Source organism: Chiloscyllium plagiosum, chromosome 24 (genome assembly GCF_004010195.1).
Source record: "Chiloscyllium plagiosum isolate BGI_BamShark_2017 chromosome 24, ASM401019v2, whole genome shotgun sequence".
NCBI lineage: Eukaryota > Metazoa > Chordata > Chondrichthyes > Orectolobiformes > Hemiscylliidae > Chiloscyllium > Chiloscyllium plagiosum.
Window position 1 is genome coordinate 36,943,019 of NC_057733.1, and position 19,028 is coordinate 36,962,046.

The window sequence follows — 19,028 nt, forward strand, 5'->3', positions numbered from 1 at the left end:
GTACTCTATGCCACTCTCTCCCCACCCCTACCCTCCTCTAGCTTATCTCTCCATGCTTCAGGCTCTCTGCCTTTATTCCTGATGAAGGGCTTTTGCCCGAAACGTCGATTTTGCCTGTCCTCGGATGCTGCCTGAATTGCTGTGCTCTTCCAGCACCACTAATCCAGAATCTGGTTTCCAGCATCTGCAGTCATTGTTTTTACCTCTATAACTACATCCCCACCTGCCCCCAAAAAAACATCTTGAATGGTTCCTTGTACTGTGGTGCCATGGTCCTTTTTTTTTTTTACAGCCCCACTCTCCATGCAGAGGGTAAGAACCTCAAAACCTTTAGTCAAGTGCAAGAGCTAGGGCTCCTTCAGCACTATCTCCTGATTTGCTTCACTTGTCACATCCTCCTGTCCATGAGCACTGATAGGATAGTTTCAGGATTGTTAATGTAAGAGATGTGCCTGCCTCCTGAAAAGCAGCATCCAGGTACCCCCCACCCCCCCAAAAGTGCACGCACACACTTCAAACTGAAGAGCCCAGTTAATCACCTCTGAGCCAGAGTTCCTCAAGCAACCAACACTTGGTACAGATGTGGTCAATGAATCAAATGGGGTGCACCAGCTCCCATGTCATGCAGTTACGCTTTGCCTGGCCCTGCATCTCTTTTGTTTACTTAGCTCTTAACTTGTTCCCTAAAAGTACTCTGCTGGTCTTTTATTTTGTAACCTGTAAATATTTCCCCATTTCCCTAAAATCTAAAAGTAGAATGGCTTTAAGATATTGCACAGCTACTGAAATACATTAGTTTCTTCATGGACAATCAATTGTTACTTCCATTTTTGTTAGAGTTCTAAATGTAATTTACTGTAATAAGCATGTTATTGACATTGACTTGGATGCAGCATTAGAAAGGCAAATTGATGAACAGAAACCTGCCAATTGCAGTTTTAACCTCAACTAAATTTTTTATATGGTTTGTGCAAAATCTGAGGTAGTTATAAAATAATTTTTGAACTGAAGTACTATGATATAACTGGAATGTTCTTGAACTTGCTGACTTGAGTCCCTCAACTACATTTGTGCTGAGTGGTCACCAAATACCTTTATAGTGTACAGCTGCAATGTAAAGAATTGCAATGGAAAGTTGTAATAGCCATTTTACCTCTCAGCAGGGACACATTATCACAGAGTTTTCAGCACTCCGATGATTTCTGTTGCTACTGACTTGTATTATATGGCTGCGACAACAGTTATTGTATTTTAAAGTTGCTAAGGAAGTGTAATATGTACAATATGTTATATTTAGCAGTTTATGCAAAGTGTAAAAAGGTATGTGTAAACAAGTTCTATTTAATCTTTCTCAGTATGAGTACATTTAATTATATTTGGGATGTCAGTAGAGTTGTCAGTAAAGGCATGGCATTTCCTGAGGAAGAATGGTGATATTACATGCTTGCAAATATTTATTTGCATAGAGACAATAGGAGAATGGTCGACCTACAGAAAGTGTATTTCAGGTGTTGAGGTGAAAACAGCAATTCGAGTGGATTATTGGATGAAAATGTACTTTCCATCACCTGTGGCTGCATTGCAGTTTGTTTTTGATGCATGGTGGCCAGTGTAACCAAGACATTTGAGATGGACAGAAGGCATCGTTGCCCTTCATCTTTCCATTTGTGGCTCTCTGTGTGCTGGTTTTGTAAGCACATTGTATTAATGATCCACGTCTTGTGTAGTATTAAAGAGCTGAATGGGGCTCAAATATGTAGTGTTGCTTACTTTCATCTTTGGTTTCGGAGTGAACTTTAAGCTCAGAGTTCAGGCATTTCAGCTTTGGAGGACTGGACCGTGATTGAATTAAACGCAGTGATAAACCCATTTATCTTGGCATTTTATTGCAAAAGCTCTTGAGGCCAATGGGGGTGACTGAAGGCAGTAAAGTTTTCTGAAAAGACAGTGTAAGTGCAGCATTTGATGAGGTACAGTCAGTCTGAAATAGTCATGCTTAAGCAAATGACTTTGTAATTGGTACTTATTTTAGTGACAGATAGTTAATTGCATCTGTCCACTATCAGCTATTCAGCTATTTAGGATAAGCGTGGCCAAGTGGTGGGGCACTGTAGCTAATGTGGTACTCAGTCATGCAGAACACTGTTCTTAATTTTTTTTCCATCTAACATTTATGTCCCCCACTTGATGTACTAATTTTGGTCATTTGTTTGTGCGGAGCTAAAGCAAAGAAAGTCTTCACAGTTACCTTCATAGTTTCACTGCAGTTGGAATGAGGTATGAAAGAAATTTGCATGGATCCCTGCTGCTGATTTCTAGCGAATGACATTAAAATTATTTAATTGAGTGTCAGGACAGCATTAAACTATCTGTGGAAACACATGATTCCATAAAATACTGTTCTTTAAGAGCATGAAAGTTACATTAGAGAGATGCTGATATCTGTAAAAACTGCTACTTGTGTTGGAACCTTCAAACTGATTGAAAAAATGAACCTCTTGGTAATTTTTGTCATTGTACATGAATAAAAGCAAGGGTAAAAGGAACATTAAGAATGTTGCTTCAAATTATTTTGTTCTCCGGCACAGGTGTTTTGTTATAGCTACTGACTTAGATTTCCATTTGTATGAAAGCAAAATACTGTCAATGTTGAAGATCTGAACTGCAAATTGAAAATGTTGTAAATATTTGGCGAGTCCAGCAGAATCTGTGGAGAGAGAAAAAGAGTTGATGCTGTTGATCTGTGACCTTTCATCTGGGGTGTTCTGAGAAGTGGTCTTAGACCAGAAATATTGCCTGTTGTTCGTCTTCCATATTTACCACTAAATTTATTAAATGTTTCCTGGATTTTTGGTTTTTATTATCCCATTAGTATATTTGTAGTTAGATTATTGATTCTTATGTTTTTAAATTCTCAACTTAGAAAAATAATTTTCTTGAAAATAGAAACTATTGCAAACAAATTTGGAGGGATTGTATTGTGTGCCAACCTCAACTTTGTGAACATTTTTGGCATTTTATAGTGTCTTTGTTTTTTTTAAAAAAAGTTCTGAACGTGTTTTTTTTTAAAATACCAGATGTCCCCAGAAAAGTGTGTACTACAAAAGGCCAATGCAATGCAGTGAAAGCTTGTTTGGCAATCAAAACCAAAGAAGACCAGTGCACCGCATTAGAACTTGTTCTTTGACCAAACATCTTTGTGATACTCCAATTTTGAAATGGCTTTTAAAAACTTATTAATCTGCTAAGCTTTTTAAATTATCTGCCTTTATTTCTAAATGAGTTGATGTTGTGGTTTTGCTGGGCACTGTTGTAATTTTTTCCCGTAGTTTCAAATTTGTAGTTTTAACTACATTTATTTAGTAATGTGTTCAAATAATTAATTGGCAAACTGAATGTTGCCTTCATTGCAACTTAAATGTTGGATACCAGTTAAGAAACTACGCTGCAAAACACTTAGTATTTGCAAATTTCCATATGCTGGATTTTGACCAAATAGGTCATTAGAGTTAGAGTGTCATAGAGATGTACAACACAGAAACGGGTAGACCCTTCGGTCCAACACGTCCACGCCGACCAGATATCCCAACCTAATCTAGTCGCATATGCCAGCACATGGCCCATATCCCTCTAAATACTTCCTATTCACATACCCATCCAGATGCCTTTTAATGTTGCAGTTGTACCAGCCTCCTTTGCTGGGCCACTTACTGAAATACTCGTATCATTGTTAATCACAGATGAGGTGCCGGAAGACTGGAAGTTGGCCAATGTGGTGTCACTGTTTAAGGAAGGTGGTAAGGACAAGTCAGGGAACTATAGACCAGTGAGCCTGATGTCAGTCGTGGGCAAGTTGTTGGAGTGAATCCTACGGGTCAGGATGTACATGTATTTGAAAAGGCAAGGACTGATGGATAGTCAATATGGCTTTGTGTGTGGGAAATCATGTCTCACAAACTTGATTGAGTTTTTTGAAGGAGTAACAAAGAGGATTGATGAGGGCAGAGCGGTAGATGTGATCTATAAGGACTTCAGTAACACATTTGGCAAGGTTCCCCATGGCAGACTGGTTAGCAAGGTTAGATCTCACGGGAAACAGAGAGAACTAGCTCAAAGGTAGAAGACAGAGTGGTGCTTGAGGGTTGTTTTTCAGACTGGAGGCCTGTGACCAGTGGAGTGCCACAAGGATCGGTGCTGCGTCCACTACTTTTTGTCATTTATATAAACTATTTGGATGCAGATGACACCAAAATTGGAGGTATGGTGTGCAGCGAAGAAGGTTACCTCAGATTACAAGGGGATCTCGATCAGATGGGCCAATGGGCTGAGAAGTGGCAGATGGAGTTTAATTCGGATAAATGTGAGGTGCTGCATTTTGTGAAAGCAATCTTAGCAGGACTTGTACACTTAATGGTAAGTGTATAAGCTCTCTTTGTTCAGCAACACTCCCCAGGACCTTACCATTAAGTGTATAAGTCCTGCTAAGGTTTGCTTTTCCAAAATGCAGCACCTCACATTTATCTAAATTAAAACTCCATCTGCCACTTCTCAGCCCATTGGTCCATCAATGAAAAGATGAGATGTAAAGAAGTGCTTTCCCCAAAAGGGAAAAGAAAGAAATTGGCAAAGCAACTCAGACCACATTTATGAATTAACTGACCAATGAATAAACTTTGATCTTCCTGGGTTTAGAAGCAGCTGCTTAATCATTGGAGTTATGAAAAGACCTCAGTAAGATTGACGTAGTTTCTTGTCACGCTATTTTATGTAATTTGCAAAACTGAAAAGATCTGTTTTCATCTTTTATGTAATTTTTTTCTGTTGTGCAATAATATGATTCAGGATTGAGGGTCTTCACTTTTATGAAGTGTCTGGAGAGCTGAAGCTGTTCCCTTAGAGAAATAAAAGTAGATCAGGAACTTAACCGTGAAATGTTTTGATTGAATAAATGAGGAGAGCCTGCATGAATCAATTATATAATTCTTTACTATTTATAATCCATTTGTAAAATTCACTTGCTTTAAAATCCGACAGAATGAGTTTCAGTCGCATTAGAGACTGTTTACTTGGAAATTGTAACATAAATTTCTTAAACAATAGTGACATCTTGCCATGAACTATTACTGCTGTAATATCAGATTAAAAGCAGATACTTTAATTTGAAGAACTGAGAGATGTGTACATCAGAGATTTATCATCATTGAAGCTTGATGAGAATGTAATGGAATTGATCATTTCAAGACCGACCATGAACAGTATTTCTCATAATGGATGGTTAACTAATTAACAACATCTCTACAATAGTCCTATTAGTATTAACGTAAACCAGGCCATTGATCCAACTATTTTGAATCAGAGCTGTCATAAATGAAATTAGACCATTTAGGAGTACTATTCTAGGATGGAAAATGGAATATGCTGAGTTTTCATCAATTGTTTCATGTATTTGTAAACTTTTGGGAGGATCTGGCAGAAGTCATCTCATTTTGAGTGATTGATGTCTGGTATGCTTTTAATTCTTTAGCTTCCTGTTGCCATCACTACTTATACATGTGTCATTGTCTTTGTGTGTGCCTGAGTACATTATTCTGAGGCAGTCAGCAATTTTAAAGACAAATCTATAATTATACTGATGGGTATTTTCTCTGTCAGTACTTTAAAAGCCTCATGGTGACTCTAACTGCAGCAAATAGTAGAACAGGTTTGAGATTCAGAATAGCTTACTTCTCTTCCAGTGCAAGTTATGCTGCTGTTTTCCAACTTAACATTATATGTCACCTTTTAATACTTGAGCTGTTGAGGGCAGCAAGTATTTTGTTTTGCTATAGAAACAGCCTGTTCACTCAAAAGTTTACAAGCTATTTAAGATGGTTGTTTTGAAAGCTTTAAGATGACTATTAAGAATTCATTGGAGAATGAAGGGTCTAAGTTGCATGCAATTTCCTTTTAAGTGTTTTTGCTTTCTTGAATCTTGATATGCAAGGACCATGTAGCAAGGACCATATATCTACTCGATGTTAAGGGGCATTGTTCAGTGATATGAATGGTGTTTATTGAGTTTGAGATCATTTTTGATCAGACCGAATGAAGTTGCTCAATATGTAGCTCTTGCGGGGCTTCAGGAAATTGGGGGAAGTGTCTGAAGCTATTGATTGTGTAAGTCTGGGAGTGGTGGATATTGAGATGTGTTAGTTGTATCTTGGTATTTCCTCTGTCTTAAATGCAACTGCTTGAAAAAAAACTTTTTTTTACCACCTTTAGTTTTCCTTGAGTTTGTTTGCCCTTTCTGTGTTCTACATCAATGAGCTGAGAGTAAACTTTATTGAAACAGAGTACAGAACAACCTCGGTTATCCGAATTTTGGACAATCTGAGCAAGATCTTGAGGTCCCGAAGTTTGAGATCAGAAACTGGACTCTGTCACTACCTGCAGAAACTCTCTTTCCAAGACAGGGCAACTTCACTCCTGCTCTGCGTCTGTCATTTATTTTCTTTGCTTCTCGTTTCAATATAAAACGATTGAGGTAAATTTAACAGTAGAGAATCTGGTTGTCTAGTTTCTGTGATAGGTTTCCAGAAGGGGGTGGAACAGTTGTGCGAGAATCGGGCGATAGACTGCGTTGCACCCGCTTTGTGCCTTAGCCCAAGGACCGTTTGTGCGAGGCAGCAGTTTCCAGCTGGCGGCAGTGGAGGAAGTGCCAGGCTGGTGGTTGCGGAGAGGAGAAGATGGACCTCTAAGTCCAGTTGAAAAGGCTGGAGATGGCGGCTCTGTGTACAACCGAGAGAGGTCTTCCCACTGGCTGAATCATCTCTGTCTGGTGCAAGTGTTTAAATATTAAATTAATTCAACCTTCTGTTAATGTTAACTTGATTTAAAATATTTACCTGACTCTGAGCACTTATCCGAACATTCAGTTATGCGAACAAAATACTCCCCGCCTGTGTCGTTTAGATAATTGAGGTTGCCCTGTATATTATCACTTAATGAATTGTCCTGAATGGTTCATAGTTATGTATTAGGAGATGTGTCCCTATTTGCATGAACCTCACTTGACCAACAGCAGGAGAGGGAGATAATGTAATATTTCACTGTTCTCAATGTGCTACAGGTGTAAGTTTTGAAAAGATGGGTTAACAATGCATCATGAGGGTAGCAATGGCTATAAGCTGTACAGTAAGGGTTGGCTTCACATCAGTTAGAGACTGATGTTTTTTCTGGGCTTGTGGATCCATATGTTCCTTATGCATTTGTATGCAGCTGTCATCAGGACAACCACAACTGTTGCCTGGACCTAGTCGTGATGGTTCCAATGAGCTTATGTGGGCAGTATCTGAAACAAAGCAGTCCTTCAGTAATGGGATCACTCAGCAGTGGCAGCACACACACAAAACATATTTCAAACTTTGGGACAGGGAAGTCAGTGAGATATTGCCACAATGATGTTGCATATGGGATAATGGTGTGGATGTTTTATGAGCAACTCCTGCATCTTGTGCAAACCATATATATTTGTTTTGAAAGTGGTGCCACAGAAGGCATTTGGCACGCATGCTTTCATTGGTCAGACCATTGAATATAGGGGTTGGGACGTTATGTTGCAACTATACAGGGTGTTGGTGAGGCCACTTTGGAGTACTGTGTATAGTTCAAGTTACCCTGCTATCGGAAGAATATTATTAAATTGGGAAGCGTGCAGAAAAGATTTACATAGATGTTTCTGGGAGTGGAGAGTTTGAATTGTAAGGATGGCTGGGTAGGCTGGGACTCTGAAGTGTAGGAGGTTGAGGGGTGACCTCTTGGAGGTTTATAAAATCATGAGGGGCATAGATAATGTTAATAGCAAAGGTATTTCCCCTAGGGTAGGGGAATTCAAAACTAGAGGGCATAATTTTAAGTGAGAGGAGAAAGATTTAAAAGAGACGTGAGGGGCAACCTTTTTCCCCTACAGTGTGGTTTCAGCGTGGAATGAACTGTCCAGAGGAAATGGTAAATGCAGCTCCAAGTACAGGGGAACCTCGATTATCCAAACGAGATGGGCAGGCCTATTTTGTTCGGATAATTGATTATTTGGTTAATTGATTAAATGCCTTTCCTCTGGGGCTTGGTGTTTTTAAAGTCTGCTCCCAATTCAGGACACAGCATACGAGCACCCGCCCCCAACCATCCAATGGTATGAAGTGGAGCACAACTATACACTGTATAATTTATCCGAATGTTGAAGCAGACCCTAACCGCAAAGCTGAATTGAAATTCCATCTGCTGCCCTGGCATTGACTTGCTATGTTTTGTAGTTGTAGCACCAGAGGGGCATCTGCGTTTGGAAAAAAATAAGCTATTTGGCTTGTTATGAGGAAGAGTTGTTTGTTATTTAGATCCTTTGAAATATCATGTTATATCATTGTATCATTTCAAATCATGCATTTTAACAACAGTGTAGATCAAATCTATTTCGTAGGCCCCATGTTGATCAGGATTTTGTTTTTGAAGTGAGACTCCCTGATGTTATTTGGAGAAGAGTAAAAAGGTTTTTTTTCTTTGGCATTTTGCTGTGCAAAAAAAGGGCTACTAGTTTGAATGTATTTCAGAATAAATTTTCTGGTTGTAAAACATCTTTCGACATCATATGATATATAAATGTAAGTTGTTCTGTGTGCATCCTATCAGCAAATGATGACTAATTTCAAATTTTATTGCTTCATGTGAGATAGGTAAAACATTTTTACTGTCTTGGAGCTGTGGAAGAATAAGTTTTTTGAGCATGTGAAGATGTGGGTGATAGTATCCAGTCGAATGGAGGCCTTTGGCCCATCTTCATGCAGGCTTAAAAAAAAGAACAATCCATCCTAATCCCAATTTCCAGTTTTTGGACTGGAGTCTTGTAGGTTGGAAGAGATATGGTGTTTCCTTAACTGGGGCAATATTGAGGCCAAGAAGTGGTTAGTTGAAGATATGTTCATGGAAGTTATCAAAATACATGATAGCCATTGAACTTAGGAGTAAATTTGGTAATTTGAAAATTCAAGCTTTTATTACCCATTTGTAGAGCATGAATCAGATCAACATTTTAATAATTTGACGGTGATTTACAAAAAACTGATCTTATGAGCAACAATTGACAAAATAATCTTTCATTGTAGGCTCAAAAGTTGCATAAAGTATAGTGCAAGTCTTTCTCTTGGTTTATCAGAATACCTGCTTGGGCTGGTTGAGTTGAGGCAGTCTTTGAGAAATGATATCCAAAAATACAAAGCTTCAGTGTTTAACCTCTATTCAGAGCACATTTACTGAGTATCCTGTTGTGATGGTGTATACAAGTTTAAAAAATATCATGATTTGAGTAGGCTTGATTTGAAGTATCAATTTTTAGTACCGTTCTCTTTCTGAAAATTAGCTTATGTATTCTATAACTGTTTTGGAGTGTAAAATTGTGATCGTGCTGGTTCTTTCTCATACCTTTATTGGCATAATACTGTTTATTCTTACATGAGGTGTGTCTAAGCTGTTTTGGTTTCTTGAAACAAACTCTCAAAGTTTTCAGTAATTCTGTTCATATAATTGCATTTCTGTGTGCATGCAATGTTTGCAAAGTGGCTGTTGTTGGATTCAATGGTAAATAATACTACTTTTAAAAAATATATAGCTCGCCTAATTTTAGTCAAAGTCTGAAGTTCATAGCCTGAATTTAAAGTTTTTAGTCACAGTCTGGTTAGTGCAAAGTTTGCCTGTCATTATGAATGTTTTCTTAATACTGTGTATACAATTCATTACCTTATTATTGTTCCATATCACATTACCTTCTTTTTAGACAGCAAATATGTTGCTTGGGCTTTAATCATATTTATGAAGCCTGTTAATAATAAAGTTCAAATTTAATAACCCACCTGTCAAAAATCTGGGAATGAGGCACTTTCTAGGTTTGGGTATTATGATTGTGACAAAAAAATTAATAGATTAATTTCATTGAAGAAACTATAAACCAAACTGTTTTTCAAGAAACAAACTTGGTGAGATGAAAGCTTGACACCATACATGTACAAAATAGTTTTGATCAGAAATAGGGATTAACATATATATACTTCGCCAACTTTAAAATAATAAAAGTTGCGTTTTTTGAAAGTGAAAATTTCTGAAGTTAGTTACTATCTCAGTTCAGTTATATGACTGCATTTATATTAAAAATATTATCTTAATTCTTTGAATATCTGTAAATAATGGTTAAAGCACATGTTTTGGGCTCCCCATCTATTTTAATGTTGGCAAAGAGATTTTCAGTGATTTGAATACCAGATACAGTATGTCCTATAAGGTTGCAAATGTAATTGCTTTTAAAAGAAAATTTTGTTACAATAAGACATGTGTAGTTAGTATTTCAAATCTAGATGAGTGGATGGCATGGACTTGCTGTACTCTATGGTTTAAGGCACAACGGCAAAATAAAGATTTAGAGATTTGACCTGCCAACTGTTGAGCTGTTTTGTTAGCTTTGCCAATTTGGTTTCATTTAACATGACTTTTAGGCGCTTGTTTCTGCTGTAAATTAACTGCTCAATGTGAGTTTGCTAAGGCAGTAGCACCAAAACTATTGCAGTATGAAGAATTTGTTTCTGTGTAATGTTTGGTACTTGCCTGCATATTGAATTTCAAAGTGATTGTGTTCTTTGAGAGGTTTTTGGTAAATGTGATGAATTTGAAAATGTAAATCTGTTATTTTTCAATTTGGAAACTGAGTCCATAATGGTGCTCCTTATTGTCTTGCACAGGTTTTTCAAATCATGTATTTATGAAACCAAAATCATTTGAATCAGTTGCTCCAGACAACTCAAGCTTTTCTGTTTTGTATCTGATAAAAGCTTTTCTGTGGCAGTGTCATTTGAAATGTCAGAAATTTTATGAAGTCTTGTGAAAGTAGATTTTTAAGAAACTACGACAGTTTCCTTGAAGTGCAGTTAAGTCACTGTACTTAATACCGTATCAACAAAATGCTTTGAACCCAAGGATATCCCATATTTTTGTCTTTATTGGTTTAGTGTTATTGTAGCCCTAACTATAAAGTTTGAACTTGCATTCTCATTTGTTTGCACCTCAAGTTGCTGGCATGAACACATCTTGTAATTTTGATTTAGGCTTCATCGAGAGAGAGCAGTAACAATAAAAGAACTGAGAGAAGAAACAAAGTTGCAATAGCTGAATAAGATATACAGAAGCCTTTGGACTTTCACCAGCTTAGGAGCTGTCTTGGTTTTCCACAGTAAAAGCTAATTTATCTTTCCTTCAGTGCTATAAGCCATGATACTTAATTGATAAGTCTTCACTTTTGATAAATGTACAAGCCACCCTCTTGTAAATCAGTGAAAGCATCAGGTGAGTGTGAAACAGTTCTGACTAGCATAAGAATCATCTCGGCAAACCTGGTTAACAGAAACCGTGACTTTTTTCCAGTTTTACCGTCTATCCGTAATCCATGGTTTTCTCCCCCACCTGTTACCTGTGTATAAGAACAGATAAGGGGGAGTTTATTAGGCAGTTAGAATTCTAACGAGTAGAGTTAAATGCTGATTGTTTCATAATTGTTTATCTATTGTTAGAGTTGATTTGCCTGTAATGAATAATAAATTTTTAAATACAGAAACCTGATCCATGCTTTCTGTTGACCTGGCTTAACAGACAAATATGTTGGGGAATCCTTTTAAAATATCTTAACTTTTGTGATAATAATGGGAATTGTGGTTTGATTGACCGTCTGAGTAATTTATAATCATTCAAACTTGCTGGGAATATGGAGATGAAACTGTCCAGAATAAGCTCTTTCCTACTCTTGTTTTGAGCAACCTACAGCGTCTGAATTTTACAACATTGACAAATTAAGGAATGAATACTTTGGGATAAAGGAGTTAAATTCCTCAATCTATTTTCGTTTTGTGTCCATTTATCAAATTCATTTATCCATTGAGCATCTTGATACATTGGAAATTGTTTGTATTCACATCTAAGAATGCTTTAACATTGAGCAAGATTCTCTGAATATTTGATTTAACACTATTTGGAACTAGGGCATTTGACCTATACTATGAAGTTCACTTAAGTCTTGATGCAACTTCAATTTTCATGAACTTCAAAATTTAGCCATTTTAAGAAGTAAAATACTAAATCAACATCTTGAGTCATGTATTTTGTAATTTTGGTTTTATACATCTAAGTGATAATTGTACGTTTTTAGAATAGCTGTATTTTTGTAATCTCGTCATTTGTCAGGATCAACTATCACCTGTTATCAGTATTCTTGACTTGTCTAAGACCTCTTTGGTGCTGCAACCTCTTTGGTGCACTTGAACTAAATAGTTCTGGACATAAGTAACAAAAAATGTGAATACAACCCTTTCATGCTTAATTTGTTATGCAGGGTAGCGAGCAGTGTTGCTCTGTTCACATTTAATTGTGACATTTTGCAGAAGCAAATCGTATTTAAATTTTTCTCTTGATTTGCCAGGCAAGTGTTTTTCCTTTCACTAATATAAAATCACCGAAAAGACATTGAGTTTGGATGTGTATGTTCTGCTAATATGCATCATAAACACTTATGAATTTAGGAAATGTTCAAGTTTGATTTATGCAGAATGTTCAGCTCTTCTAAGACATTTTATTCATGCATTAGGGGAAAGAGAAAATGTTCAGGAGTGTGCCCAAAGTACAGATTTCTTGATAATTATCTCTTGATGTCTTAATAGCAATCCTTTCATTTCTTGTAAATGACAGGGGGAGCTCACTCTATTACCCATAATGTTACATAGTGGATGCTTGCACTTTTAAAATCAAATTTTCTGCAGTGGTTGAATACCAGTGATTAGTTCATTGGGAGAAACTGATGTTGCTTGATACAATTGTATTCCGGTTAAGTATCTATCAGATGTGACAATTTGTATTTGTATTTTTGAACAGTCATATAAAGTCTTGATTCCTGAACAAAATGTTTAAAACTTTAGATGCATTATAGAAGGAATTTTCATTGAAATTGCAACAGTATGGCAATCATTCAAAGACTGGTAAGTAACTACAACATCAAATAGTTGTGAATGAAGAAGATGGCCCAGTTAGAGTACTTAAGTCTCTGTATTACAGCACCCAAATATATCTGAAAGGCATCCAGGATTTTTACCTCCACTGTTTGGAAATGCAATGCATTCACGTTTCGAACCATATATTAATTTAAGGTTGCTTGGTGGCTGTCTGCAGAATTAGAATGGGAGTAATTGCTCATATTTCAAATTCAAATTTAAAATGCCAGCAATGATTATTTTCTTTGGAAGTTTTGAAATTTAAAAGGAATTGTGTCTAGCTGTTTGAAACATCTTTACCTATGTGAAATGTTGTAAATGAATTGTTCAAATAAATAAAAGTTATTTTAATGTGAGATTAAAACTATGGAAAGGCTTTTCCAACCTTGGGCAATGTTTGTTTCAGCATTCAAGCAAATTGATGATGTTTACCAGTTTAAATTTTATTGGAGTGAGCAAACTTTTTTTTTCCCTACTGTTCACACATTTGAATTATTTAAAAAGTTCCTCGTCCATTGACTCCTCCCAAGGTGAAGATCTTCATTCTTCAAACTCGCTGTAATTGAAAGTTAGTAAACAAATATTGCATTGCACAAAAGGGTTCTGTGTAAGCTGTACACTAAAAAAAATAAAGACTTGTATACACTGGAAACTCGATTATCCGATGTGATGGGTGGGCAGTATTTCATTTGGAAAATCAATTATTCAGAAAATTGATTAAATGCAATTCCTCTGGGGCGCGGAGAATTTAAAGTCTGCTCCATGTTCAACAGACTACAGCAGCACACAGTGCGCGAGGCTCTGGCCGCCCCCCTCCCGGTCCACCTCTGGCCCCTCTCTGGGGCATCCGGACTGCACACCAACAATCAGACTGCTGCAGCTGCCTCTGTGGGGACGCAGCCACAGCCCCCCACACAACTTTTTTTTTACTAGGAGAAAGTGACAACTGCAGAGGCGGGGGGGTGGCGGGCGGTGGTAGTGTTAGGGTACACCCCTCTGTAGAACTCCAAGGAAAGTGTAGGGAGAGAGGAAGGGCGGGCAGTCAGTCATTTTGAGACAGTGCCTGTTTAATCACTAAATAAAAGATATGATCACTGTTAAAAACACGTCTTTGCTGTAATGTTTCTATCAGGACCTCAAGATCTCCTTCGAATAGTCTGATTTCCGGATAATTGTTATTCGGTTAATCGAGGTTCCCCTGTAGTGCCTTTTGCAAGCTCATGAAATTCCACAAGTAATAAAGTATGATCACTTACCATATAGGCAACAGCATTCAGCTTATGCACCGTTAAGGCCCCATGAATAGCAATAAGGGAAGAACCAGATGCTAGTTGAAGGCTACATGGAAGCTAGGACATTGGGAGAACTTGCCTGCTCTTGAGTGTTATGGAATCTTCTATGCTTATCTGAGATGGATAACTGAGCCTTGATTTGAACATATTCCTGAAGGGACTGCAAAATGTGCAAACCTGGATTCTATGTGCTCTTGTCAGAGGGTCATAGAGATGTACTGCATGGAAACAGACCCTTCCCTCCAACTCATCCATACCGACCAGATATCCCAATCTAATCTAGTCCCATTTGCCAGCAATTGGCCAACATCCCTCTAAACCCTTCCTATGCATATACCCATCCAGATGCATTTTAAATGTTGTAATTTTACCAGCCTCCACCATTTCCTCTGGCAGCTTATCCCATACACTCACCACTTGCTGTGTGAAAACGTTGCCCCTTGGGTCCTTTTTAAATCTTACCCGTCTCGCCCTAAAGCTATGCGCTCTAGTTCAGGACCCCACCCCAGGGAAAAGACCTTCCATCCTATCCATATCCCTCATGATTTAATAAACCTCTATAAGGTCACCCTTCAGCCTCTGACGGTCCAGGGAAAACAGCCCCAGCCTGTTCAGCCAGTGGAGCTTGAATGTGCATTGTGTAAATCAGATGACGTGAATTAACTTATTTTGTGATTGTAGAAAATGTTTGTAATAAGAACTTTGGATTTTTAAAAAATCATCTAATTAATCACCTAAGCAAGGCATTTAAGAAGGTTCCCCATGGTAGGCTCATCAAGGCATTTGATGAGGTTCCCCATGGTAGGCTCATTCATAAAATCAGGAAATATGGGATGCAGTGAGATTTGGCTATCTGGATTCAGAATTGGCTGGCTGACCGAAGGGGGAAGAGTGGTTGTAGATGGAAAGTATTCTGCCTGGAGGTCAATGTTGAGTGGGGTCCCGCAGGGCTCTGTTCTTGGGCCTCTGCTATTTGTCGTTTTTATAAATGACTAGGATGAAGAGGTTGAGGGGTGGGTTAGTAAGTTTGCAGATGACACAAAGGTTGGAAGTGTCATCGATAGTATAGAGGGCTACTGCAGGCTGCAGCGCTACATAAACAGGAGGCACAGCTGAGCTGAGAAATGATAGATGGAGTTCAACCTGGATAAATGCGAAGTGATGCATTTTGGAAGGTCGAACTTGAATGCTGAATATAGGATTCTTGGCAGTGTGGAGGAACGGAGGGATCTGGTTGTGCAAGTACATAGATCCCTCAAAGTTGCCACCCAAGTGGATAGGGTTGTTAAGAAAGCATATGGTGTTTTGGCTTTCATTAACAGGTTGAATAAGCTCAGACTTTTCTCTCTGTAGAGGAGGAAGAAGAGAGGAGACCTGATGGTGGTGTATAAAATGATGAGAGGAATAGATGGAGTCAATAGTCAGAGACTTTTCCCCAGGGTAGGAGTGACTGGTACGAGGAGTCATAGTTTGAAGATATTAGGAGGAAGGTATAAAGGAGACTTCAGAGGTAGGTTCTTTACGTAGAGAGTTGTGAATGCATGGAATGCATTACCAGCTGTGGTGGTGAAAGCAGAGTCACTGAAGACATTTAAGCGACTGCTGGACATGCACATGGGTAGCAGTGAGTTGAGGAGTGCGTAGGTTAAGTTACTATATTTTACATTAGGATTAAACCTCGGCATAATAGAGTGGGCCAAAGGGCCTGTTCTGTGCTGTACTTTACTATGTTCGATGTTAATGCTTTAGCTCTGTTTGGTAGCAGTTGACATAAATTTTAAAAAGTTTTTCGCTTCTAAGATAAAATTGACATGATTATCTGAGGCTTCTATTTTGATAGCCAAGCAAATAAATTTCAACCCAAACATTTTTAAACTACAGTTCACACTAGTTATGTGACCACTTATGCATGTATCTGAGGTTAACGCTACTTACGTTGTGATCCAGACATATATTTTCCTTGTAACAGGAAAGATTGATATGGAGTTGGGAGGTCATGCTGTGGCTATACAGGACATTATTGAGGTCATTTTTGGAATACTGCGTGCAATTCTGGTCTCCCTGTGATAGGAAGGATAATGTGAAACTTGAAAGAGTTCAGAAAAGATTCACCAGGATCTTGCCAGGTTGAAGGATTTGAGCTATTGGGAGAGGATGAATAGGCTGGGGCTATTTTCCCTGGAGCATCAGAAGCTGAGGGGTGGCATTACAGAGGTTGGTAAAATCATGAGGGGCATGGATAGGGTTAATAAATAAGGTCTTTTCCTGTGCTGGGGGAGTCCAGAACTAGAGGGCATGAATTTAGGGTGAGAGGGGAAAGATTTAAAAGGGACTTAAGGGGCAACTTTTTCACCCAGTGGTGCGTGTATGGAATGAGTTGCCAGAGGAAGTGGTAGAAGCTGGTACAATTAGAACATTTGAAAGGCATCTGGATCGGTGTATGAAGAGAAAGGGTTTATAGGGATATGGGCTGGGTGCTGGCAAATGGCACTAAGTATATTTTTGGTATCTGGTCAGCATGGATGAGTTGGATCAAAAATGGTCTGTTTCCATGTTGTACTTTTGATTGTTTATGAACTCTTTAATCTCATCATGCTGCTCAATAAAATATCAAAAGCAACTCAAAAGTAATGGGTTCAGGTAAAAGCTGTATTTTGGTCAGATATTTAATGGCCATCAAACTTTTAAAAGAAAACAATTACATCATGAATCAAAGAACTGAATCTTCAGTAATTTGAGGTTTAGGTTGAATTATGTAGAATAAGAATAAAATTTGACTTCAGTTTGTCCTGAATTTTAATGAAGCTTTAAAGTTGAATGCATGCATTGTCACCTGCTGTTGTGGATTGAATTGTTGCTTTACCATTCACTAATGCAAAGTAGGAATATTCAAATAGTAATTTTTAAAATTAGTTTCAGCATTTAAAAGCAGCTACTCATTTTAAACTTAATACACAGAATGACAGAAAAGGTATTCCCCATTTATCAACAAATCTTTCACCATGTTTATATTTCACACCACCTTTTCAGCAGAAATGCAGTGTCAGTGTGACTTTTCATGTCGCAGTGTGTTTCGAAAATAAAAATTATCATTACTTAAAACCACAGTTTAAGCAACTTTGCATTTTTGAGGCATAGATAAATGCCTTATTGTTTTATAAAATGCTTTTTTGCCCTTTGCCGTAGTGGGTCAGGGTAGCAAACTTTAAAACAAAACACTTTTTAGGCAGCCTGTCCAACATAAACGTGTCATTACCGGCATATTTAGAGTATAGCTTTTTCAATTTCTAATTGGAGTAAAGGACACATTCTAGAATTAAAGTAAGTGAATTCCAAGTTGTTAATTTGTAAATAGCTTAGCTGAGTACTCTGGTTTTCGGAGTGTGGTTAGAAATAAATATGTTCTATTAATTTATATGCTACAAATGCAAATCTGCTTAATCCAGTGGACTTTTATGCACCAATTCCGAGATAACCCGTAGCCTTATTTTAAGTATGATATATTCAAGATACAAGATTATCTACTGTAAATTTCTTGAAAGCTAGTTCATCAGAAATACCAATCTCAATACTTCCTTTTTTTTCAAAAAGGATATGTTTGCATCCTAAGGTAAACTTGAGTCTAAATTAACTTAATTATTTCAAATATCTCTTTTGAAAACAAGTATGCTGTAATTTCTATTCTTTTACTCATTCTTGGGATGTGAGCATCGCTGGGTGGCCAACAAGGGTGCCTGTCCTTGTTGCCCTTTAGAAGTTGGGGGTGAGCTGTCTTCTTGAACTGGTACATTCCTTGTGCTTTTGGTTGACCCACAATACCGTTGGGGAGGTAATTCCAGGATTTTAATTCAGTGACAGTGAGGGAGCTATTTCACTAGTATTTGAAGCACAGAGTATTCTAGTCCAAATGATGGAAACCTAAAACAAAAAGTGAACTGCTAGAAACACTCAGCATGTCAAGCAGCATCTGTGGACAAGGCAAGGAAGAGCTAAATTTCAGATTAGTGATCTTTGATGAAAGCCCATTGATCTGAAATGTTAGCATTGCCTGCCCCAATAGGGTGCAGCTGATTTTCTGAAGATACTTAAACTTTTCGATCAAGTCCTAATGATCAGGGCAAAAAGAAAACCCATGTCGAATTTTCTGTATTTTATATTGATGGGTACCTGTGTTTTTGTTATCATAAAAAAATCATATCAGTTGACAGGTCATCAAGAAAGCATTCCACAAATTGAGATTTTATGGTTCATGTAGTGGTCACTGAAATTATTATTTGGAAAATCTACCAGAGGTTGTTAGCAAACCTTAAGCAGTTTTTCCCGTGTTGGCAGTTGCCCAGCTGATATCCGTTATAGATATCAAGGCGTGCATTGAATTGAGCAAGTACCTAATAAACTCGTTTTGATGACAGTACTGTTTACCTGTATCCAAAGATTGCAAATATTTTTTTTCTCACTGATTTGCACTTGTAATCTTGGTGTAAGTTGTGTATTTAAAAACATATACATAGTTATGTCTAAAATGTTTGACTTCTCAAATTTTATTTGCTCTAATATATTTTACAATTATCTTTTAACTGTTGACAAAATTGTTCTTGATGTGCTCGAACTATGATTTTTTTTTGGCTGTATGTAGCAACTTGAAATTATACAGGACCTTTTATTGTACTAAAATATTTTGAGA

The 19,028-nt window shown here is 37.6% G+C and overlaps 1 protein-coding gene across 2 annotated transcripts in view; it reads left to right on the forward strand.

Annotated features, from left to right (window-relative positions):
* LOC122562184 (guanine nucleotide-binding protein subunit alpha-13) overlaps positions 1 to 19,028 on the forward strand; it is a 58,521-nt gene that overhangs the window by 16,599 nt on the left and 22,894 nt on the right. The window lies entirely within an intron of this gene.